The sequence below is a fragment of the Aythya marila genome, assembly GCF_965140915.1.
Source record: "Aythya marila genome assembly, chromosome: Z".
In the NCBI taxonomy this organism is placed as follows: Eukaryota; Metazoa; Chordata; class Aves; order Anseriformes; family Anatidae; genus Aythya; species Aythya marila.
In genome coordinates, this window is record NC_139080.1 from 5,662,436 (window position 1) to 5,689,227 (window position 26,792).

The 26,792-nt window shown below is 40.1% G+C and overlaps 1 long non-coding RNA gene across 1 annotated transcript; it reads right to left on the reverse strand.

Annotated features, from left to right (window-relative positions):
* Positions 1-1,349: 1,349 nt before the first annotated feature.
* On the reverse strand, positions 1,350-17,846 carry LOC309889601. Its single transcript, XR_014319265.1, has 3 exons — positions 17,798-17,846; positions 4,792-4,896; positions 1,350-1,483 (listed from the first exon to the last, which is right to left on the reverse strand). It is a non-coding gene; the product is annotated as an uncharacterized lncRNA (long non-coding RNA).
* Positions 17,847-26,792: the final 8,946 nt, after the last annotated feature.

Consider the following 26,792-nt stretch of genomic DNA (forward strand, 5'->3'; position numbering starts at 1 on the left):
CAGCAAGTCACTGCATCTTTGCAATTTTCTGTTGTGTGAAATGAAGAGTGTCTCACAGTGGGCCTGCTCCACTCCAGGCCTGTGTTGGTGAACAGTAGTTGTTACTGAAAATCTCACTGGCTTCTGCGGGCCACAACTCACTACAGCCACCTCATATACCCAGGCATGGGCAGGTGTCCAATCTGCCTGGCTGTCTCTTTGGTTTTGCCAGGCTTGATTATTTCCAGATTAGTAGTATTGCTCCAGGTCTTTCATCTTATAACATGTTAAAAACGTGGAATACATGTTCATTTGTTCATTATTATTATTGTTTAAGTATACAGTGCTCCAGACCATGAATGTTTTATTCTAATTGGGGTGTACATTTACAGCTGAGATATTTACAAGCCTCCTCTGGTAAGCCTGAAGGAAACTTAGAGGCTGTAGTAAGCCTCCTTCAAAGAGTTAATTTTGCAGGCAATATGGTTTGCAAGAGTTCTTTTTTTTTTTTTTTTCCCAGGCAGGATGTTTTTCTCCCGCCTCCTTCTTTCCTCCTCTATCTCCCCCCCCCTCTTTTCTACAACCCTGATTCATATGGAGCTGAGAAAAGAGACAGCTGGGAAGGATTTGAGCAGAGAAGTAGGATATGTATCTGAAAGTAATTTGAATAGTTTGTGAACCATGGTGTCCATTGGTTTGTAACACCTGGCTGTGTCAGCTGTGTCAGGTTATGTCATGTTGTGGAGCTCAGTTTGACTGATGCAGCTGGATGGGACCAGGCTTAAACTGACATTGCAACAACCCAGAAAAAACGAAGAGGCAATTTTCTGTGAGTGAGCCTGAAAAACTAGGAACCCTTTGTGAATCCAAACCAGCAAAGACTTCTGCCTTTGCCTGAATTAAAGGGAAGCTGCAGCTCGATGGCTGCTTCTGTGCACTTCTAAAGGGGTGCAGAGGACATTGCCAGGCACTCTCACTAATGCAGAGCTTTGTTTTAATCCTGGTCAGCCCCATGGTGCTCCCCAAGCAGGTTCTGGGGATGGGCATCACAGCCTTGTCCCAAGTTAAATTAATTCAGAGCAGCTCCCCTATTTCTGTTTGTTGATGTAGTTTTTCCCCAAGCCTTTGTCAGACGATTTTAGAGGGAAGTGCACTTCTGTACAGAAGCAAATAGACAGCACCTAAAAATAAGTAAATAACTGCAGAGTCATCCATTCCATGTAGCAATATTCCATGAAGCAATAGACAGCACCTAAAAATAAGTAAATAACTGCAGAGTCATCCATTCCATGTAGCAAATCCAATTTTCAAAAGGAGCTACATTTCTAAATAAAAGGAACACTTAATAGCTTTTATTGACACTGGGGTAACATCCAGTAGCCCACATCATGGCGTAAAAGGTTTAAATCTGATTTGAAGCCACTACTGTGGTCCTCTCTGTGGGAACTGAAGAGTTTACTGGTCTTCACTCAGGTTCAGTAGAGTTTGCTGGAAAGATTGTTTCCTGTCAAAGAAAAGACAGAGTGCTTTAAACATGTAATTTCCTGTTTTGCTATTATAAAAGGGGTGTTGAAAAGGGCGATGATAAAGAGTTGGACAAAGCCCCTCTGCATGATGATGTTTCCATTTCCCCACCTGCAAGAAGCCAAATGAATAGTACCACCAGGTTAACAGAGAAAATTATCAAGTTCAGACTGTTTGCTAGCAAGTCTGACTCCTCTAGTTTCAGTGAAATTATCCCTCTTCAACAAAGTAGTATGTAATTCAAACACACCTCCAAAGAAAGCACAGAATTGATGAGCAGTAAATACCTTGTAATAATAAAAAAAAAAAAAGCCATATATTCCTGCAAAACAGACTGTAGACTGAGCTGTCACTCATTTCCTCTTTAGATATACAACATACCTGGAAATGCACAAGCAAAATAAGAATAGAGCATACCTTAGCTATTTATAGTTGCCTTTAAACCCCCTGGTCATTAGAGCATTGAAAGAAAAGGAGGGAATAATAAGAAAATATTTTTGCAATACAAATTATATTTTAAATACGCTTTTTTGACAAGCAAAATATTTTTTTTTCATTTTTCTATTACTGTTAATACTGATTTTAAATCAGAAACCCTTTCAGAAACACAAACACTTCACAGAATAAGATCTCCTAGAGTTAAATGACTCATGTAAAATCAATATATCTACAATTTTAAACTTATAATTTGATTTGTATATTTGATATGCATATATTTCATATATATATATACCATTTGAGTTATATTCTTTTTATAAGAAAAACGTGTTTTCTTTTGTTAATGCCTTTTGCCCATGCAGAGTATCCAAAGATAAAGATTTTAGCATCTGTACGTAAATCTAATTCCATTATCATGTGCCCTTCAGTTCTGAGTCAATCTCCCTAATAATATCTATAAAGCTGCCAGTTCCTGTTGGTGAGGCAAAGCAAAGATTCAGGCAGAGTGTGGATGGAGCTTAATCATGAAGAAACATTATGAAGATGTTTTCTTTTGCCAGAATATGTCTCTGATAGAGCAAATTGCTTAAGCATGTGCTTAACTTCAAATACATCAGATCTCTTTTTACACTTAACTATGTACCAGCTTAAAGTTAAGCATGTTTTCAAGCATCTTTATGAAAAGTACATGAAAGAGGAGGAACAGCACTGATGTCTAGTTGAGACAGACATTCCTAATGAGCCATTAGATCTCAACTAGCACTGGAAACTTTTTCCTTCCTGTGAAGCTTAAGGATTTATGTGAAGATTTATTTTTTTCTTTTTGCTTAGTAATTAATTCGGACCCCAACAGCGTGAAGATGGAAAGAAAAGGACTCTATTAAGACTTGATATTAAGTTAATAGCAGGTGACAGTGACTTCATCAAAAACCCTGTGCAAAACATCAAGTAGATGGAAATTTCAGTTCTGGTACATTACTCAGCTGAGTATCATCAGACCTGCTTATCAGGGTCACAAAGATTATTTGTATATTATAAAAAGGAACTGTCCATCAAAATCAGTTAAAAAAAAAAAGAAAAAAAAAAAAAAAAAAAAAAAAAGATGCTGCTTTCCATTTCAGATCCATAATATCAGACCCAACTATGATCAAACCAAACCAGGGGATGTTTTCTTAATCCCACTAATGAAACTAACCTTCCTTTCAGAGTTCACATCCATTAGAGGATGCCTCTTGCATAAGGGTTCAGATTCTGAATGCTGAGCATCTCACCAGCTTGTATACACTTGCAGTAAAGGGAAAATGAGCAGCTGGGAAAAAGCCTTGCCAAGTATTTTAAGAAGAAATGTAAAGGGCTCAAGCAGGAAAAAGGAAAGAAAATTTGCCTTTGCTCTAACTTATGCAGACTTTGGGAGTGACTGCTAAAGAGAGTGACTTAGAAATAAATGTTCTAGTTTATTTTAATTCTTAAAGTTAATTCTTTTAACTGTAATAGTTAAATTAAAACAAACAAACAAACAAACAAACAAAACAACCTACCTCATAGTTCATAGTTACATTAAACTTATAACAGCTATATACATAGTTATATATATACACATGTAAGAGGACTCCTTCATTTTGTCAGTCATAACTGACAATAATTTAGGGCCCACATTTGATAATCTCAAGCTACTTTGCAGACACAGTTGTTCTGCAGTCAGTCTTCATTGTTTTACTCAGCCTGGCAGTTAACAGTGGTCTGCTGCTGATCTGACTGGGTTGTACACCTCAGTGCCTCTTCTAGGCAAGACAAAAGTGACCTTGGGGAGCTTGGCTTTGCCTCAGCATATGCTAAACATGTTGTCCCTGGAAAACCTGGCTTTTGGGGTATTCCTCCACCATTTATTTTATTTTATTTTATTTTATTTTTTTCTGTGCTACTCACTTATTGTTACCTCACAGTGTTCTAACTTTCCTTATATTTTTAAATCTCAAAAACAATCCAGAATTTTTAAGAGTATTAATTACTGAAAAAAGGATAGTTCTTATTTGTGTATCTATGTTTACTCACACCACAAGGTCCAGTACACATGACTAGAGTCCTGGATATCACCATGGAACAATTGTCTTGCTAAGTGTCCTTTTTGATACCTTCTGATTTTTGCAAATTGATTATCGTTGAAAGACACTGGGCTTGATGGACTTCTGGTCTCTTGTATTCTGACCTCTGTGTGTACCATACTTCAAAGTTAACACAGAAAATGTTATAGGGCTCTTTTAAATATGGCATATCTCTATCTCTATCTTGCTTCTGCCCTTCTGTGTCACACAGAAGCCAATAGGACAGTTCTGATTAATACAGTAATTATGTGGTTATTAAAAACAGTAATCATCCAGGAATTATCCCGTGCTGTAAAAATCCCATAGACAGAAAATATATGAACATTTTTAAATTGAGCATTACAATTGTCTGCATATGCAAGAAGCAAAATGACACATAAAGAATTTTTAAGATCCCAAGGAAGTGCTCTGAACATGTTAAGAGAAAATGGTCTCCTCAATCAGGATGAAAGTGAGCATTGTGCAAGAAACCAGATCCTGATTCGTCCTCTTGGAGGATGTTAGTGACTAAACAGTAGCTATTAATGAAGAGTAACAATTTATAGCACATGTGTTGGATAGACTTGCACAAAATTGGGGCCATCTGAGGAATTTATTCATCCTTGCATAGCTCCTTCATTTCCAATTTCTGAGCCTGTTTTAATTTGTTATCAAAGTAATCTCTCGCTCCAGCTGGAGTCAGCAGTGTGTTTTGTTGTCTATGGGCCTGGCAGACTGTTCATTTTGAATAGGATTCTGTAAAGATTACCTGTTCTGCATCTGTGATGGTTTTTCAGGTGCCAGGAGGTACTGTTTTCAGATGAGAAACAGTGAAAGGAATATGCAGACAATGCGGTTCTGCAGCTCTTCAGATCTGCATGGGTTTCATCAGCAACAAGCAACAGACAAAGGAAAAAGAGAAACAACCACAGCAAGTTAAGAAATGTAACAATGCAACAAAATAATCTAGTTCCTCCTGAACAACACAGTAATGTTAAGTCAGCCATTTCTCAAATAAACTGAATTCTAAAAGGAACTACATGGTCTCTATTGACACATATTTAAATATGCATGAATTTCACACACTTCTACATAATTACAGATATTTACATGCATGAAATACCTGTGCAAAACAACCTGTTTACCAGTTAGTTTTGAATTTAATTTACATCTAGCACAGATCCAGTTATAGGTGAATGGAGTAAAAATCTACAAGGAGCTTCAAAATAGAGAAAACAAAACAAAACAAACAAACAAACAAAAAAAAAAAACACCAACACCAACAATAAACCACCATATATGATTTAGCACAGGTTTGACCCCAAAAGCTATATTGTGAAGGACCTCAAACCAAAGATTGTCATCATCTCCCAGCTGGGTGAGAGGATGACTCCCAGCCCTCAAGGGAGGAAGGATGTCTCTCCCCCTCCAAAGTATGGAACAGATTGGCAGTGACCTGGGTTGCATTTAGGAGAAAAGCTCTGTTTTGCTGGAAATACAGTTTATCTTCATGATGCTCTGTGATCCTGAGGAGAGGCTGCAGAAGATCAACGTGGACATAGCACATTGAAGGTGAAGCAGGGTGAAGGACTGCAGCATGTGGAGGTGGTTGGGCCAGTTCAGGGGTTGAGGCAAAGGAAGACAAGCTCTGGAGCCACTGGGCTTGGGGGCTGTTGCAGAAGGTTTAACAGGGAGAAAAACAGTCTGAGGCAGGAGCTTCAGAAAAGTAGTCTGACAAAACAAATGGATAAACTGAACCAAGAGATCCAGACTGGTTCTGGATATCCCAAACTGTTGTAGGAGCTCGGTTTTCATTCAATTTGACATGTGTACTAATATCACTAGAAAAACAGATCTAGTCTGGACCTGTGAGAGACAGACTGACCATATGCACTTTTTTGTTAGTCCAGAGAGCAGTACTGCTTCTGTCTTAAAGGTGCCAATCTAACCTAACACCTGAAAGCTGTGTCAATTGCACATGCACTATTCCTCAGTCCCTAATTGAACAGTAACATGTTCTGAAGGAGTTTAGGCCCTACTGGGAGGAGTGTCATAGGAAAATCTTTCTGTACATTATCAGGGTAAGTCCAAAAAAAGAAACTTCATACACCACAGTTTAACTGCTGATTAATAAACCCAGTCTCAGAGCTGGCCCTCTTGGTTATTCTGCATTTAATTTCCAAACCCTATTCAAACCATGACAGATCTGGGTACTGATGAAGGAGAAACACATGGAGCAAATGGGATAACTGACATAGTTGAAATGAGTACATGTGGTCTGTTGTTCCCATAGTCTTATCAAGTCACAACACTTTTATCTTTGGATTGCTCTCTGGTCAATAGTTTTCCAAAATCCATAAGGCAAGAATTATGCCTACTCTGAAGATTGTTTCTCTGTTCATAAAATAGGTTATTGCAGAAACCACTAAGATGGTATAATTGCTGGCAGGGCCACAGGCTTTTAATAAGAAGAAAAAATCTTCTGTAGTATATCATTTGATATGAGTGCTTGAAGAAGCCACATATAATGAGTACTGAGAATGAAGTAATACTTTTGTAATAGTGAATGCAGTGTCTGAAGACTGCTTTATATACATGTGATAAGTGGAAGGGAAGAATAAATTGCAACTGGAAGAACCAAGATTGAGTTTCCAGGTCTGTTCTTAGGTCTGAAGATAAAGGTCAGAAGATAGAGCAGCTATCACCTGGTATGCACCACAAACATAGTTTTTCTGTGTAAAGGTCTGTGGCATCAACTCTCAGGCACCTTCTTAAGAGATTGTTTCTTCTGTTGCTTTCTCTTTTTTTTCTATTTTTTTTTCCCTAACCTATCATTTCAGAGAACGTGGTTTTTCAAGGGGAGAGCAGCACAAATGGCATGCTAGTCTATTCAGACTCTTCTTACTTCCCTCATCACTCCTGTGTTGTTTTTAGCTGATCTTCATTCCCCAACCTCATCTCTGTGACAACACCAGAGGTATCTGTCCTCCACTCTCTCCTCCTCCCCCTCTAAATTATTTTTTTTTTCTTTGCACTGAGAGATCACCCCACTTCTTTTGCCCCCCCACTCCCCCCCCATCACCAGAACCAGCTCAGTTTTAAGTGTTCAGGACAGTGGTAAATCAGATAAATAACAGAAAAATAACTTCTAATACTAAGGACTACTGTCCTTCTACCTGAGTTCCCAATATTTTCAATATTTTCTTGAATGCCACAGTTTAAGCAACACTTTAAATTTGTTCCAAACTATTTCTTTCCTCCAACTTGCCTGCAATATAGTTGTTAGAAACAGAACTGCTGTCTGCTGTCTCCTCATACCACAAAAAATTAAAGTGGGAGGAGGGGGAGGGAAGGAGGAGGGGAGACAGAAGAGGAGGGGGAACAAGGATTTTAACTAGAGTAATATTTGTTGTTATTATTCAGTCAAAATAAAATTCCCCTTTTTGAAATTGGTCATGCTATGGAAATTCAGAAATCACTCATTGTAGAAGCACTGAAATGCTTAAATTTGATAAGATAAAGTGCTTCATTTCAAGCAAAATCTGTTACTTGGCATAAGCTGTATTACATAAATTATAATAATATTCCGTATTGCAATATGGAACTCTAAAGAAATGTAAATGAAATATGTAAAAACAAAACAAAACAAAACATTTTGTTTCAGAACCTGCCTTTTGAGAATTGTGCAGGTATTTCTTTTTCCCAGAATACTTCTGATTTCACTGCACTGTTTTTTTCTGATAAGAAATAATTGTGTTGAAAATGTTTTGCCCAGCTCCTGTCTGCAGTATAAAGTCACCAAGATAATCCATACACTTGCTGGCAATTATATTGGAAGTAGTAAGAAATGACCAGGCATTGAGGCTGAAGTGTTGTTACCACCAGAAATAATTTTTCCAGGTTAACTTTGAGACACCTTAAGGGGATAGTATGGCAGAAGTTGGCACTATTTTCATCCATACTGTGCAAGTTCTGTAGTTTGATAGAAGACTTCAATTTCCAAGGCTGTCATTTCAGCACCATTCATGAGTATCAGATTCATTAAAGTATTTTAACAGGTACCACAACTGTCTCTGAACACAATCCAATGACGAGCAGCAAAGACATGCTTTGGTGAGTTCAGCAAGGCATCATGATATGTTGGTAGCATATTTAGTCAGAAGCAGAAAATAGACTTCCTTGCCCTAGAAGTAAACACACACCACATACACTTGTGATTGTAGCAAATTAAAGTCCTAATAGTGCCTGCCGGGTGGGCTTGTGAACTTGTAACCTTGTTGTTTATTTATCCATCTCCTACAAATCTCAATTTCTATCCACTCTTATTTTCAGGGAGCTTTACTCATCTTCCTCCTTCCCACTCCTCTTGCTGGGAGGCATCATTTTTCCCACTCTCAATGTACTTATTTTCTTACTTAGTTAGAAATAGTTTCTCTATTTTTTCTGTATGGGGTTGTGTATTTTTTTAACATGTAAAATTAATTGAATTTAAAAAGATCAACACTTCAGGGATATGTTCTTCTCAAAGTTTGGACAAGAAGGAATAATTTCTGTTAGGTCTTCCAACAGAATGAACATTTGCCACTACTCCAAACTGTCCAAAACTAGTAAATAGAATTAAATCTGTAATAGTCTGTATTAATGAGATCTGTTGCCTGATATTTTTGGCCATTTTTTTTTTTCCCAATAAATATGAATTATCTTACATCATTGCAAGATAATTAAAGCTGAACTTCATTTTTCATGGACTTCAGTTCTTAAATGAGAATAAGATCAACATGAACAAGTAGACCTCAACTAACTACAGTCTCAGAAAAAAATATATTCACTATGACTGCAAGGAGACATTTGCAAATGAGTGAACATATCTGAGGTAAGGTCTGGATCTAGACTGATCCAGAGGAATCTCTAGGAGGAAGCTCTAGCTTCCTTTTTCTTCTTGACACTTAAAATGAGGAAAATAGTTACAACAAAGCCATTTGTGGATTTTTTTTTTTATTTTTATTTTTTGCTGATGTTCCATCAGTGACAGAGTCTCCAGTGCATATTCATTCAGTCAAAGAATGTGAAAAAATGTGTGTGTGGGGAGACACACTTTATATTATAAGAGGTGATATCAATATAAATAACAGCGTAAATCCTTCCTTAAACTTAACAGGGAACCAGTCTGTGTAAAGGCAAAGGAGCCTCTGCCTTATGTGTCATGCTGAGGGGCTGTGAGACTTCACTGTAGCAGTATGGAATGCTCTGAAGCACCCCATCAGTAGGGAGGAAGCTTCCAGGACTGATAACGAAGAACTGTTCTTCTTAACAGCATTGGCTTAAATCAAAGGCTGCAATGCCAACAGTGATTTATTTTTTTTTCTTCTTTTGTGCCAGTCACTGAAGTACAATGCTCTTGCTTGAACTCCCTAGAAAAGGGTTAAATTATAAGGTAGCTGTGCACAGGAGGATCCTTTGTGCCTAATGACTGTATTTCATCTGTGGTTAAGGGCAGGAGTGGGGAGAGAAAACCTAAATTCCTTTCCAGTTTTATTATAAAACTAATTTTATTCTTACACCTGCTAGCTCTCCCCCCTACCAAGTCTCCACTCCCCAGGCAGAGAGCTAGCAGTGCTCATAAATGCCTCTTAAAATAAAAATTTCTGTTCCATTAAACATATGAAAAATATGTTGCATTGAATACAGTTGGTTTGGGAAATCTGTTTTTATCCATTCTAACCAATCGTCCATACGAACTGCAGCTGCCACAAGTGACATGGAATCTGTTTTCTACTGCAAGGTTTAGGAACTCTGATTTTCTTCCAGAACATGGAAACTTGAGATGTCCAACATGCTACTCTCCTAGGTCAGAAGCAGCCACACTGCAAATTCAGTCTGTCTTGGTAAGCCTCCTGTTTACTGGAAAATAGCTTTAGGTTCTCAAGACTGCAGGTCCTGGCCAACTTTTTGAGTGGTTACAGAAAATCACTACAAATTTTGGGACATAGTTGACAGAAGTTCTAGAACTGAAAGATCCTGGCAGTCCTGGAGATAGCAACTTGTGATGTTTACGGCCGCATCTCTCTGTCAAGAATGTCAAAAGGAATTTTTATAGTCAAGTTTACAGTGGCAAGGTATGACTTTCTGACTTATTCTAATCTTGTTTTAAATATATTTTTTTTTTCTCTGTGATTTTATCATATACTTTCAACACTTTGGAAAATAAGTGTAATATTAGTTTTCCTTCAGACTGGAAATAGTCTACAATTAAACAATCCAAGTTCTCCACAAACACAAAGCTGCCACAGCACGCCAGTGTCAGTGAAATCGTCCCACATCTTTTTTATTTATTTATTTATTTATTTATTTATTTATTTATTTTTTTCTTAGCAATGTTCTGTATAGTTTAATATTTGCAAAGTGTTTTGGAGACAAAAACGAGGTCAAGGCTTCTGTAACAGATGTGTGCACTGTGCAACTCCATTGCATTGTTCCTGGTAAATCTGGTAAATTGCCAGTTCTAGTGCTGGGCAACATTTGACTAATCCTTCCAAAGAGAGTACAGTGGATTTGCTGTTTTGTCAGAACAGCATGAAGCAACAGAGAACTAGTTACAGTGAATGTTTCTTAAACAGTCAGACCTGAGAGTGATATATTAGGTTCCAGCATCCACTATTTTGAAATAATGAAATTGGAGTGTGGTGTAATGACCACACGGACACCAGGATTCTTTTAGGATTAATAACTGCTACTCCTTTATTGATGACATAATTTCAACTCTCTCTTATTGATGATATAACTTCCACCCTATCTTATTGACGACAGGCTCCCTTCTTATACCATTCTCTCTACAGCAGTACTTTTCCACTAACTATTCATTGGTCAACAACTTTGACCAGCAACAACACCCAGCAACTTTCATGCCTTAATGGCTGGAGAACAAGCAGCCCAAGACTGCAAGGTGTCTCCTGAATCACCCTTCTTTATTACTTTTAAACATTTTACATTCCTCCTGACCTTATCGTTTAGAGTCTGATTCTTTCACCAACCATGGGGCTTGTTGACTCCAATGGCCACACTCTCACATGAGAGTGTCAGGCCAATCTTATTCCAGTGATGACATTGAAAATGCTTTCTCCTTGAGAAAACATTTATATTTTAATCAAGGTATTTCCAACATAAAGGAAATACTGAGTTGCTGAGGATCTCTAAGGTCCCATTGATTAGTAAGTAATGTAATGGTTCAAACAGTTCACGTCTGGTCTAAAGTCACCAAACCACCCAAGTGAAAAACAATGAGAATAATCCTCCTGACTTTGTTTTTCTAAAGTTGAAAGTAATCATTTCAAATGTGTTCTCTTTTAAGACTCAATGCAATAGTTAGTTGCTGGTTAACACGCTTAGCCTTACCCTCCGTAGGATGCTAGATGAACAGTGTGCTGGATTAGGTTAAGGTAGGGCTGAAAAAAAATATGTTGAAATTCCTTCAGCAAGGAATCCAGTCATTTACAAGTCATTCATCAAATCCCACATAGACATTTTTATTATATCCCTGCCACTCTTCCCAAAGATGCCATGGCCAAGTCCATGTCTGCCTCCTCAACACTTTGACGCTCTCATCTGGTTTTTCAATAACCAGCAGGACTCTTTCGTCAGTGCTGTTATGACAAGTACATCTGCAAATGTGGAGAGAACTGGGGACTGTTCATCTTATTTTAGTTATGGGAGCCATAAACTACAGAATCCCCTCCCCAAAATGACCACTTTTACAATTGTAGGCTTAAGAGCTTTTCTGTTCATAAATAAGAAATGATGCAATTTGAGGTAGTTACAGCTGACATACTGCTGTATCAATCATCACATGCTTTGCTCTGTGAGAACTGGGCTTAGGGAAGAATCAAAGGAGGTTGGCCATTAACATCTTCAGGACAATCAACAGTGAGGTGGTTTTATGAATACTACGCATCTAGTCTTTAGAACTCCTTGCTCGAGAGTATTATGGAAGCTATGATTTTTAAAGGTTTCAAAAAGTTACTGGAAAGACTTTCCACAGAGTTTCTGGAAGAAAAATCCTGGAAGTATACTCAAGGAAGTATAACTATATGATTGCTGTATTTCTTTATTTTTTTTGCCAGGCATCTCTAATTATCAAATATCACCCTGTTATCCTAACCCGGTATACTCTGTCCCCTGACGCTGAGCTAGATGGAAACTTGTTCTGATCCGAGATGGCCACCTTTACGTTCATGCAATCTGAACGTATATGTGTGTAAAGTCATTGTATATAGTAATTTCTTACTCATGAAAAATGTCAAACCAGAGGCTCCAGAGAAGTATAAAAGTAAATAAAAAGTATTAATGCATACTAGTATGATAAACACATTTTTTTTTTCACCCCAGTTTGGTGTGTCACTCCTAGCCATTTCTCCTAGAAGAATAATTTTAATGTCAGCTGCCTCCTCCAGGCTTGTGAAGCTGTCCTGATTTTAATATCAAGCTTTCTGTTGTGAGGCCCAGAGCTACAGCAACAGCAGCAAGACTTTATGGAAAACACCTGCATGTTATTAAATGCCACTGTAAATCTTACACGGGGCGAGGAAGGTGTTTCTCTGAGCTCCCTGAATAGCCCTGAGAAGTTACTCAGAAGCCTGACCTCCTCTGAAATACTTTTCAGAGCCTGACTTCCATTCCTGCCTCCCTGCAAAGTCACCCACTTTCTCCTTGCACTGAGAGGTGCAGCAAAAATATGCTTATAGCAGCAGAGGATTACACTGTCACCTGCACCCGCTCTGCTCCGTTGGCTGATGTCTTGCAAGGCAGAAGCCAAGGCCATTGCTTCCCCACCTGCTTGAGGGAGAAGGGGAATAGCAGAGAATGTCTCCTAACTCCTAATACCTCCTAACATCGATTCAAGGTCTGGGTCGTGCAAGGGTATGGCTGGTAGTTCCTTCTCAATATGAGTCTGAACAGGGATATAGTGTAACTACAGTCCAATGTGCTAAGGGTAACCAGTTAATTCTGTTTTAAAAAGACAGTCATTCAGTTATTAGAGATTTAGTTGAATCCTTTTGGGGGGAAAACAAACAAACAAACCAAAACAACATCATATAAGATGGAGTAGGGTCTAAACCATGTGGGCTTTTAGGGAAATTAAGAAACAAAACATCAACTTGAACTGAAAATGGAAGCCATGCAGTAAGCAATTTTGGACCATCCTTTATAGTTCATTCTGACTATAGAAAGGTTGAAAACTCGCTCTGGAAAATGCAGCCTTTTCTACTCTTTCCTAGAAGATTTTCCTCTCACAATATCTTGTCAAACATGCTTTCTGTTTCTGAAAAAGGGGTTAAAGTTTTCTGCTCTCCATTCAATCACAGAGGTTTATGAAATAGGGGATTCATAGGAAGGAAAGATGGGAGAGATCTATTAGGTTATTTTGTGCATCCCTTTGCCAAGGCAGGATTGCTCCCTGGAGTATATTCCAGAGTGCTTTGTCTAGTCCAGTTTTAAATGACTCAAGAAACTAGGCTTTCGCCACTTCCCTTGGGAGACTGCTCTGCAGTCTAATAGTCCTCACTGCTAGGAAAGGCTTTTTTTTTCTCCTAACTGTCAGCCTTTTCTTTCCTTAAATTCATCCCATTTGTCCTAGTTATAGTCTCATTGAGTAGCTTAAAATTCCTTTTCCAACTTAAAGTTTAAATTCTTCCAATGCTAGACAGTAGTAAGCATATTACTTCCCCGTTTAGTTATATTAAAAAATCTCCTAAAGCTAGAAAACAATTGTGTAGATTGCAGAGAGGTGTCTTCTAATCTTCATGCAACTGTGCCTGGTATGACTTTCAGCAATCTACTTCAGTTTTAACTTTATTCCCATTCAAACTCATAGACTTTTCCCACTGATTTTAACTGAGGCAAGATAGGTAACATAAGCGCAAAATTTGACATGAAGATGACATGTTGCTTAATAGGCACAAGATATTTCCAGCATAGATCCAAATGGATCCTCAGTTTCTCTCTTTCCTTTTCAGAACTAACCAATCACCACCACACCACCAAAAAAATCAACAAATTAAAACCCAAGAAATAGATTTCTTTTTTTTTTTTTTTTTCAATTTCCTTCTTAGCATTTTATTTTTATGAAAGAGCCTAAAAATAAAAATAAAAGTAAAAATAAAAATGCAATGTGTCGTAAGAGTTTATGAATGCTTTTTAAAAGTTTCAGAATTGTCCTGGTTTCAGTTAGAACAGAATTAGTGTTCTTCCTAGTAGCTGGTGGAATGCTGTGTTTTGGCTTAGGATGAGAAGAGTGCTGATAACACCCCGATGTTTTAATTGTTGCAGAGCACTGCTTATACCAAGCCAAGGACACCTCAGACTTTTGCTCTGTCCTGCCAACAGGCAGGCTGGGGGTGCAGTAAGAGCTGGGAGGGGACAGACCCAGGACAGGTGACCCAAACTAGCCAAAGGGGTATTCCATACCATCTGACGTCATGCTAAACAATATATAGGGGTGGCTAGCTGGGGGGAGGGGGCCGGACTGCTCGGGGTTAAGCTGGGCATCGGTCAGCGGGTGGTGAGCAATTGCATTGTGCATCACTTGTTTGTACATATTATTAGTAGTAGTACTATTATCATCATTGTATTATTATTATTATTATTATTATTATTTTCCTGTCTTATTAAACTGTCTTTATCTCAACTCACGGGCTTCACTTTCCATTTCTCTCCCCCGTCCCAGAGAGGGAGGGGGGAGGGTGAGCGAATGGCTGCGTGGTGTTTAGCTGCCAGCCGGGTTAAACCACGACAAGAATTCACTGAGATCCTAAAACAGATGCTTGCATGGGAAAGTATTATCCTTATTAACCTATCCTCTTGAAAAATGCTAGCAAAAAAATAAATAAATAAATAAAAAATCCTTTAGGGCGAAGTTCATGTACCATGTAATTTCCTTTAAAGTTCTATATTGCTGGTCTTCTGCACAGAGGTGACTATTGCTTCAAGGCCTTGTCTACCAGGAGAAGTTACCCTGGTTTAACCAACATCAGTTCAAAAATAGATACATGCAAACCTACATAAAGCCTTATGTTGACATTCATGGATTTCCCAATCTCAAGTTATCTTGTACCTTAAGGTACCAAGTTACCAACTTGTCTTCAAACACTCCTTTAGACTGAAAATAAGAATGTCATAAAGTGTTTTGCACTTTTAATCTAAGTCTTAAGTTACAAGTGTATTACTTGCCCCTATAGATATTGCCTTAGCAGGCAATTTTGAGAATAGGAAAGGTTTCTTATCTCACCTCACCTGAAAGCAAATGTGGGTTTAATAAAAAGAAGCTTTATGAAATATTTTATGACCACAATCTTCACCCTCATCAGCTTTGTTTTTTGTTCTATGTAAAAAAAACAAAAACAAAACAAAAACAATGTAGCCCATTTCAGGTTTACAGGAAGCTCTTGATTCTCATTTTGGTTACACTCTGTATACCCAAAGCCATTTTGTATGAATCAATCATGTATATAGAGACTAAAAAACATTCTTAGGTCATTTATTCCTTAAATGAAACTACAGATTTTCCTAGTTTTCTTTTGGTTCCATTTTCTATGGAGTTGTCAAGGATTTATCCAAAATCATGTGATCTCTAAAATAATCATTATTCCCTATATTATGGCTAGTATTATATCCCATGCACTTTCACTTACAGGCATGTCTGTCAAAGGGACCATTTTTCAGCCTCACAGCTCCCATGGCTCTGTCACTTTCTTACTTACAGAGGCCCAAAATGGAAACTATTTTTCTTTTCATTATGAGCTGTCACTTTTTCATCTTGGCACTGCAATGATAGACTTCCATTCATCTTCTATATTACCTTTCCTGAAGCCTCTGACACAGACTGACACAATGCAAAATGCAAGAGATCTTGGAGCATACGTTGACAATTTCTGGGAAAGGCACTTTCTTGTCTTGGTTTGTTGTTTTAAATATATATTGAAAAATTCCAAGCTGTATTTGGAATGTTAGCAGGGGATTCTCTGTTTATTATGATCATTACAAAGAAATGCTCTGCCATACTGAATAAGAGCTGCTGGATATGGCATGGGAAGGAATGTGATGTTGTCTTTGCCTTTTCTAAAGGTAAAGGAGAAAAAGTTTACTGCAAATCTGTGTTTACGTTGGGGTATAAAAGGAACGTGGTCAGCAAGCCTTCATGCACATTGTAACAACCAAGCCACCACCACCACATGGTGAGTCCAGTGGAAACACAAGGAAGTGTCTGCTTAAATTGCAGTGAAGAGACTGAGTTATTTTGAGAAAAGGAAATGATTTCATTCAACCTTGGAGCAGAAAAATCAGTCATCTATTCACATTCAGTGGCACTACATGAAATCTGAGGAAAATCTTTCTCATCATTTAGGCTGCATTTCTCACCACGACTTCTGAGCAACTAGTACAAAAGACAATATAGGCGTTCACAGTAATGATGCTGTAAGGTAAACATTCCTTCTGCATTGTTTCTGCATGACAGCCTTAAAATCCATAAAAAAAAAAAATAATAATAATAATAATAATAAAAATAAAAAAGAAAAGGAAAGAAAAGAAAAAAAAACACACCACCAATAATAATAATAATAATAATAATAATAATAATAATAATAATAATAATAATAATAATAATAATAATAAACACAACAGAGTAAAGCCAATGTACAGGCCACAACAGGGTAGGAAAACATGGGTGCAGATTTCTATATCCCAGAGATTTTGGAAAACAAAATCATTTCACTAATAACTAGGACAAGTTAGCCAGACATGAAAACCATCAAAGTCATAGATGAATACAAATAACCACAATCTACCCATCTCACTAGCTCTGTGGCATGGTATCTACCTTGGCACATAATTCTTTTCTACTGTGTTAATGAAAAAATCATTACAAATACACTTGGTAAAGATCTCGTGAGAAAAATCTCTCAATGATTTTCTTCATAGCAGATCTTCTGTGAAGCCATTTTATTAGCGATTGCAATGGCGGACATCCTATTATGTGGAGTGCATTATAGTAAACATAGCATACATAGCCTTTTATTCCCTACTACCTGACACCTAATCACCTCCCCTGTTTCCTCATTGGCTGAGTACTACAGGTTCACAGGTTACTTGATGATCCTCTGTGCCATATATGTACAATTTTTTTTTTTTTTTTTTTTTGATCAACCCTTTAATTTCTACTTCTTACGTTTTGTTGTTGTTGTTGTTGTGTGTTTGTTTGTTTTTCCTCCTTTCTTATGTTTTGAGAACTTGTGTTCTATGTTTTAGTGTTCTGACACTGCTCATCTTGTTTTTCCTCAAGCTTCTACCTTAGTTTGGAACAGTGAGGCCTTCTACTGTCCACTTACCTACTTAGAATTTCTCCTTGTTATGATTACACAACTACCTTTGAATAAAGAAAATTAGTTGTCTACTGCAAAAACATGACTTAGTTTCTCACACTGTGAAACTTGCATGACCTGTAGGTCTCTGGGTAACTCTGAGTGGCTTTAAGCAGTCCATAGAAGTCAATGAAAATTATGCCCATAAAGATACATAAAACAGTTCCTAGTAGAATACTTGGGGACAGATTCTCACATCATCTGCACAGCATGACTGTTGAGTTACTTTCTGGATTGGTAAAGAAACTCTCCAGTTGTGTCCCTCAGAGATAAAACCAAGCAGTGACCTGTGAGAGAGAGTATACTGAGCCCGGTGCCTCTAGGTAATTCAGTCAAAGCTGTTCCTGGTTTGGTCTGTCTTACCTACACAGTTTTCCTTTTCATCCTCAGACAGTTCCATGTGTTTTCTTGCTGCAGTTTGGGGAACATAACACATAATGTCAGTTTCATGCTGTAAAAACACCACTGTAATGGTCTGCAACAGTATTTCAGATAATTTAAACTTGAAATAAAACAGAAATATGGCAATTATACCTTAGAGCTATGGGAGCACAGATGGTGTCCAGAGAAGACATGCAAATAGTGTGGACACGGCCCTACATGTACCAGGATGGACGCCTTCACTTAGTGTAGATATCACTGGACCACTTGTAGTGGAAACCAGTGATCATGCTCAGGGAACATCCTGCTGTCGTGGCTTAACCCGGCTGGCAGCTAAACACCACGCAGCCATTCGCTCACCCTCCCCCCTCCCTCTCTGGGACGGGGGAGAGAAATGGAAAGTGAAGCCCGTGAGTTGAGATAAAGACAGTTTAATAAGACAGGAAAATAATAATAATAATAATAATAATAATAATAATAATAATAATAATAATAATAATAATAATAATAATAATAATAATAATAATAACAATAACAATAATAATAATAATAATACAATGATGATAATAGTACTACTACTAATAATATGTACAAACAAGTGATGCACAATGCAATTGCTCACCACCCGCTGACCGATGCCCAGCTTAACCCCGAGCAGTCCAGCCCCCTCCCCCCAGCTAGCCACCCCTATATATTGTTTAGCATGACATCAGATGGTATGGAATACCCCTTTGGCTAGTTTGGGTCACCTGTCCTGGGTCTGTCCCCTCCCAGCTCTTACTGCACCCCCAGCCTGCCTGTTGGCAGGACAGAGCAAAAGTCTGAGGTGTCCTTGGCTTGGTATAAGCAGTGCTCTGCAACAATTAAAACATCAGGGTGTTATCAGCACTCTTCTCATCCTAAGCCAAAACACAGCATTCCACCAGCTACTAGGAAGAACACTAATTCTGTTCTAACTGAAACCAGGACATCTATCCACCCCTTATTCCATACCATTTATGTCATGCTCAGGTTACACTCTTTTCCATACATTCTAATTAGTCACCTATAGTAGTCATGGTAGTGGTAACATACAGTATGATATAGTAATTAACATAGTACAATTCAGTTCATGGGCCATTCTCACCCAGTATTAAATCTCCTTGTGGTACACACTGGACCTCTCCGTTCTTTTGCATCACCCACCAAGTGTATCCAGGTCCCTGAGCGAAAACAATTCCACGAATGGGTTTGCCTTTTCCTGAGGCAGGAGTAGCCCAGACTGTTTTACCCAGCATATTTTTTACATGCACTACAGGAACTTTATCCCCATCTACAGTACGTAACAGGTTTGATTGGGCAGGTCCAGCTCGGTTGGCAGATCCCCTAGTATTGACTAGCCAGGTGGCCTTTGCCAAATGCGTATCCCAGTTTTTGAATGTCCCAGCGCCCATTGCTTTCAATGTAGTCTTTAACAGTCCATTGTATCGTTCAACTTTCCCGGAGGCTGGTGCATGATAGGGGATGTGATACACCCACTCAATACCATGTTCTTTGGCCCAAGTGTCTATGAGGTTGTTTCGGAAATGAGTTCCATTGTCTGACTCTATTCTTTCTGGGGTACCATGTCGCCATAGGACTTGCTTTTCAAGGCCCAGGATAGTGTTCCGGACGGTGGCATGAGGCACAGGATATGTTTCCAGCCATCCGGTGGTTGCTTCCACCATTGTAAGTACGTGGCGCTTGCCATTGCGAGTTTGAGGGAGTGTGATGTAATCAATCTGCCAGGCCTCTCCATATTTATATTTCAGCCATCGTCCTCCATACCAAAGAGGCTTTGACCGTTTGGCTTGCTTGATTGCAGCACATGTTTCACAGTCATGAATAACCTGTGCTATAGCGTCCATGGTCAGGTCCACCCCTCGATCACGAGCCCATCTGTATGTTGCATCTCTACCTTGATGGCCTGAGGTGTCATGGGCCCATCGGGCTATAAATAATTCACCTTTATGCTGCCAATCCAGATCCACCTGAGCTACTTCAATCTTAGCAGCCTGATCCACCTGCTGGTTGTTCTGATGTTCTTCAGTAGCCCGATTCTTGGGCACATGAGCATCTACATGACGTACTTTCACAGCCAGGTTCTCTACCCGAGCAGCAATATCTTGCCACAAAGCAGCAGCCCAGATGGGTTTGCCCCTACGCTGCCAGTTGTTTTGCTTCCATTGCTGTAACCATCCCCACAGGGCATTTGCTACCATCCATGAATCGGTGTAGAGATAGAGAACTGGCCATTTTTCTCGTTCAGCAATGTCTAAAGCCAGCTGAATGGCCTTCACTTCTGCAAACTGACTCGATTCACCTTCTCCCTCAGCAGCTTCTGCAACTCGTCGTGTAGGACTCCATACAGCAGCCTTCCATCTCCGATGCTTCCCCACAATACGACAGGACCCATCAGTGAACAGGGCATATTTCTTTTCATTTTCTGGTAACTGGTTGTACAGTGGGGCTTCTTCAGCACGACCCACCTCCTCCTCTGATGATATCCCAAAGTATTTACCTTCTGGCCAGTCCATAATCACTTCCAATATTCCTGGGAGACTGGGGTTTCCTATTTGAGCCCGCTGAGTAATCAGTGCAACCCACTTGCTCCATGTAGCATCAGTTGCATGATGTGTAGGAGAGACCCTTCCCTTGAACATCCAGCCTAGTACCGGCAATCGGGGTGCTAGGAGGAGCTGCGCTTCAGTACCGACCACCTCTGAAGCAGATCGAACTCCTTCATATGCTGCCAGTATCTCCTTTTCAGTTGGAGTATAGCGGGCCTCAGACCCTCTGTATCCCCGGCTCCAAAACCCCAGGGGCCGACCTCGAGTTTCCCCAGGTTCTTTCTGCCAGAGGCTCCAAGTGGGGCCGTTCTCCCCAGCTGCAGTGTAGAGCACATTCTTTACATCTGGTCCTGTTCGAACTGGCCCAAGGGCTACTGCATGGACTATTTCCTGCTTAATTTGTTCAAAGGCTTGTCGTTGTTCAGGGCCCCATTCAAACTCATTCTTCTTATGGGTTACTTGGTAGAGCGGGTTTACAATCAGACTGTAATTTGGGATGTGCATTCTCCAAAACCCCACAACACCTAGGAAAGTCTGTGTTTCTTTTTTGTTAGTTGGTGGAGACATAGCTGTTATTTTGTTGATCACATCCATTGGGATTTGACGACGTCCATCTTGCCATTTTATTCCTAAAAACTGGATCTCTCGTGCAGGTCCTTTGACTTTATTTTGTTTTATGGCAAAACTGGCTTTCAGAAGGATTTGGACTATTTTCTTCCCTTTCTCGAAAACTTCCTCTGCTGTGTCACCCCACACAATAATGTCATCGATGTACTGCAGGTGTTCAGGAGCTTCCCCCTGCTCTAGCGCAGACTGGATCAGCCCATGGCAAATGGTAGGGCTGTGTTTCCACCCCTGGGGCAGCCGATTCCAAGTATATTGGACTCCCCTCCAAGTGAAGGCAAATTGTGGCCTGCACTCTGCTGCTAGAGGGATGGAGAAAAATGCATTAGCGATATCAATTGTGGCGTACCACTTGGCTGCCTTCAATTCAGGTTCGTACTGAAGTTCCAGCATGTCCGGCACTGCAGCACTCAGTGGTGGCGTCACTTCGTTCAGGCCACGATAGTCCACTGTTAGTCTCCACTCGCCATTAGACTTTCGCACTGGCCATATGGGACTATTGAAAGGTGAATGAGTCTTGCTGATCACTCCTTGGCTCTCCAATTGACGAATTAGCTTATGGATGGGAATCAGGGAGTCCCGGTTAGTGCGATATTGCTGCCGGTGCACAGTTGTGGTAGCGATTGGCACTTGCTGTTCTTCGACCCTCAGCAACCCCACAACAGAGGGGTCCTCTGAGAGACCAGGCAAGGTAGATAATTGTTTAATGCCCTCTGTCTCTAAGGCAGCTATACCAAAAGCCCACCGGAACCCTTTTGGGTCCTTGCTATCCTCTTCTGAGATATTCTATGCCAAGGATACATGGAGCATCCGGGCCAGTCACAATACGGTGCTTTTCCCACTCATTCCCAGTCAGACTCACTTCAGCCTCCAATACAGTCAACTGCTGAGATCCCCCTGTCACTCCACAAATATAGATGGGCTCTGGTCCTTTATAGCTTGATGGCATTATAGTGCATTGTGCACCGGTGTCTACTAAAGCCTTATACTTCTGTGCATCTGATGTGCCAGGCCATCGAATCCACACAGTCCAATAAACTCGATTATCCCTTTCCTCCCCCTGGCTGGAGGCAGGGCCTCCCTAATCCTGGTCGGAATCTTCTTCGTTTCTGTGTTTGAAGGACTGTCTGCTGGAAGTTGGAGCAACAAACTTTTCAGAGAATCCCTTTTTCCTGATTGTTTTCTTTTGCAACTCACGTACCCGTGCCTCTAGGGTCACGGTAGATTTTCCATCCCATTTTCTCATGTCCCCTCCATAGTCTCGTAAGTAAAACCACAGTGTGGCACGGGGTGAGTACCCACCATATCGTCTTCCTTGTGTGGATGAACGACTACCCCTGATAGCTGAGACACTGCTCTGTACAGGTACGGAGGAGAATAATCTCTCTTCAAGTTGGTGAACCTTTTCAGAAAGTTTCTCCACAGTGTTCTCTTTTGGTCGGTGGACACTGGTTGGTTCAGGTGGGGATGAAGATAGATTCTCTTTAAGTTGGTGGAACTCTTCAGAAAGTTTCTCCACAGCTGAGACGCAGGCCTGTAAGGAAGAGGAGAGACTTTCTTCATACTGCTGGAGTTGTTTAGCCACTTCATCCACTGTGGGTTCCTCATCCTCTTTCCAGGCCATTATTGCCAATGAGCTGGCATATGATGATGGTGCACTCCGTACAAACTTCCGCCACATGGGTCGCGTACACTTGACTTCATCTGGATCTTTGGATGTTTGTCTGAGGTCTGGATCCTCATAAATCACTTCCCGTACGGCTAATTCCCTCAGGTACTGGATTCCCTTCTCCATAGTGGTCCACTTGCCTGGTAGACATAAAAGTTCTTCCTTGAAGGGATACCTTTCCCTCACAGCTGAGAGGAGACGCCTCCAGAGGCTGTGAGATTGTGCTCCATCTGCAATTGCTTTGTCAATGCCTGCGTCTCTAGCAAGGGATCCCAGTCACTTGGCTTCCCTGCCATCTAATTCCACACAATTGGCTCCAGTGTCCCAGCATCGGAGCAGCCAGGTGACAAGCTGCTCACCTATACAGCGACCAAAATCTTTTCGCACATCTCGTAACTCACGCTCGTTTAGGCTTCGGGTAGTTACTGTTGATTTTTCGGCATCCTCATCTTCCTCCTCCTGAACCCTTGATGGCCCAGCGTCGTCGTCATCTCCGTCGTCTCTATACCTAGATTTGGCAGAAGATTCTCTGCGTTCTAAACGACCTGAATCTCTATACCATTTTTTCACCTTCTCTACAGGGGCAGCTTGCACTGCTACTGCTTGTTTCTCTGACCTTGTTACAGGGTCTGCCACAGAGGTTGGAATACCCTCCGCAGGGTCAACTTGCACTGCTACAGCTCGTTGCTCTGACCTTGTTATAGGGTCTGCCACAGAGGTTGGAATACCCTCTGCAGGGTCAACTTGCACTGCTACAGCTCATTTCTCTGACCCAGCTACAGGAGCTGGAGCGGCTGCAGGAGCTGGAACTGGAACAGCTGCAGGAGCTGGAACTGGAGCAGCTGCAGGAGCTGGGACTGGAGCGGCTTCAGGAACTGGGACTGGAGCGGCTTCAGAAACTGGAACTGGAGTGGCTGCAGGAGCTGGGATTGGAGCATCTGCAGAAGCTGGGACTGGAGCGGCCGCAGAGTCCACCGTAGGGGTCACAATGGCCGTTGGATCTGTCACGGGACTTGGAGTGGCTGCAGGGTCTGTCACTAAGTTGATAGCAGTATCAATGGCAGCTCGATAGGCATGAGCCAGGCCCCAGCATGTTACAATGATTTGTGTTACTTTGGAACTTCCCGAATCGCGACACCTTTTTTTCAAGCATTCTGCCAGTTTTTGAGGATTTTGCACTTGTTCAGGGGTGAATTTCCAAAACACTGGGGGTGCCAACTGCTCTAGATGCCTGCCCATATCCTCCCATACTCCCTGCCACCCACAACTATACTGCCTCCGGGCAGATCTGCGGATGAGCTTCCTAAGTAGTTGTTTAACTTTAAGCAGAACCTGAAGCGCATTCAGGAGGCAGAACAACAGGACTATGCTGGTCTGAGTATCCCAAGGATATTCAATATCTTGGAGAGTTATTGTAATAAACTCGGAGGATAAGAGGGTGGTGAAGGAAGAAGGGAGAGTGATCAAGGAGGATACAGGGGTGGTCAAGGAGAAAGGGAGAGTGATCAAGTAAGAAAAATTATCTTCCCCTTTCCCCTCCACAGATTGACTCCCTAATGAAAAAAGGCAACAGATATAATTGCTAATAGTTTCCAAAATACAGTTTCCAAAGTATAGAATCGAAGATGTTACTGAGTACAAATACCAGGTTAGAGTCATGGCCAGATATTTCATCATCTCATAAGCCACTGATACAACACACAGTACCATAATGGTCTGAAACCAGGGCTCGGAGAGAATAAACAACATGACAGAGAGCACATACGGAAAATAACGTGCTATAATACTCAATTTGGAAAACAGGCGCAGCACAGTTGAGATTAAAGCAATCAGCATTATGACAAGTGACTATTAAGCAGGTCTAATACTTATACCAATTTTAGTTTAACACACTGTGGTCAGATCTGCCGTTATCTCAACCTTTTGGGCCCCACGTTGGGCGCCAAAAAGACTGTCGTGGTTTAACCCGGCTGGCAGCTAAATACCACGCAGCCGTTCGCTCACTCTCCCCCCTCCCTCTCTGGGACGGGGGAGAGAAATGGAAAGTGAAGCCCGTGAGTTGAGATAAAGACAGTTTAATAAGACAGGAAAATAATAATAATAATAATAATAATAATAATAATAATAATAATAATAATAATAATAATAATAATAATAATAATACAATGATGATAATAGTACTACTACTAATAATATGTACAAACAAGTGATGCACAATGCAATTGCTCACCACCCGCTGACCGATGCCCAGCTTAACCCCGAGCAGTCCGGCCCCCTCCCCCCAGCTAGCCACCCCTATATATTGTTTAGCATGACGTCAGATGGTATGGAATACCCCTTTGGCTAGTTTGGGTCACCTGTCCTGGGTCTGTCCCCTCCCAGCTCTTACTGCACCCCCAGCCTGCCTGTTGGCAGGACAGAGCAAAAGTCTGAGGTGTCCTTGGCTTGGTATAAGCACTGCTCTGCAACAATTATCAGCACTCTTCTCATCCTAAGCCAAAACACAGCATTCCACCAGCTACTAGGAAGAAAATTAATTCTGTTCTAACTGAAACCAGGACACCTGCAAAGTAGATGTAGCCTATGAAAAGATAAATTTTCAGCTGGCTTAAACTGGCAAGATGTCTATACTTCTCCTGAAACTTTTCAAAACATCCAGAAGTAATTATCTAATATATACCTCTCTCAAGATAAAATCATATATATATATATATATATGTGTTTTTTTTTTTTTTTTTTTTTTTTTTTTTTTTTTTAACAGATACTTAGCTACCTGTTCTTAAAAATATCTTGTGATAAAAGCTCCACAACTTTACTAAGCAATCAACAGTAGTTCTTCAGTGTCTCTCCTACTAGGAAATTTAATCTTACTGAAAGTTAAGCTCATTATTTCTAGTCCATGGATATGAAGAACAAAGCTTTTCTTTCTCCTTTGCAACATCTTTTCATGTACTGGGAGATTGTTATCATGTTCCTCTCAGTCATCCCTGTTTTTAAATCCAAACAAAATCTAAATCTTTCAACCATTCCTCATAAGTCATGTTTTCTAGACCTCTGATCATTCTTGTTACTATCTCTTGGACTCTCCAATTGTCTTACAGATTTCTTGAAAATGGTATTTCAATACAGGACATAACAACACCAAGTAAAATAGAATAATAAATTCCTGTATCTTTCAAACTCTATCAATATCTGGTGATCTTGTTTTTGCATTAATTCATGAGTTCATAATTCTGTTCAGTCATTCTTGGTTTAAGACGTCAAGAATGTAAGAATAATAAATGTGAAAGGGTGCTCAACCCAAGACTCAAACTGAAACTTTTCATTCACTAAATATTTTTATTAATTGAGGAGAGTTTGCTGGGTTGTCAGACAAAATTAAGTATACAAGCTCCTGTCTTTCACAAGTTTTCTCCCATGGCTAACAAGCCAATACTTCAGTTTACCTGTTACCTTACTGCAAAAATTAAATGGTTATATTTAAAGTCTCTATAATTTATTACTGTATATTAACTACCATGTAAAAACCTACATTTTACATAGGACATGGTTCAAATATATGACTGCACTTCACCTTGAAACTGAAAAGTAGAATAAAAGGAGGTGAATAGAGGACAAAGACCAGCAACTGAGATTCAGCACTATTAACAATTTCATTGAATATTCTACATGTGAATGAAGAAGTGTAAGCTACCTCTCAGAAAGAACTAAAGAAATTTGAAGACTTTTTTGATCTTGGAAAGAATATAACTTTTGAAAGGGATTGATTTCACAGAAGAATCTTAAAACTTTGGAGAGAAACTTTGGATTTCTTGTAATAGAGCTGAGGCAACAATGCATGAGTGGTTGGAATCATTTCAGTGAGTTCAATGAATTTCTGATAGGAGATCAGATTACAGAAGAAATCAAAGAGTGGAAAGTGAGGCAAGAGTCCTGGAGCACTCTGACCTAAACTTAGGGAAGAAAAAAAAAAAAAAAAAAGCCATTAAAATTTTACAGAATCACAGAATCACAGAATTTTCTAGGTTGGAAGAGACCTCAAGGTCTTCGAGTCCAACCTCCAACCTAACGCTAACAGCCCTCCACTAAATCATAT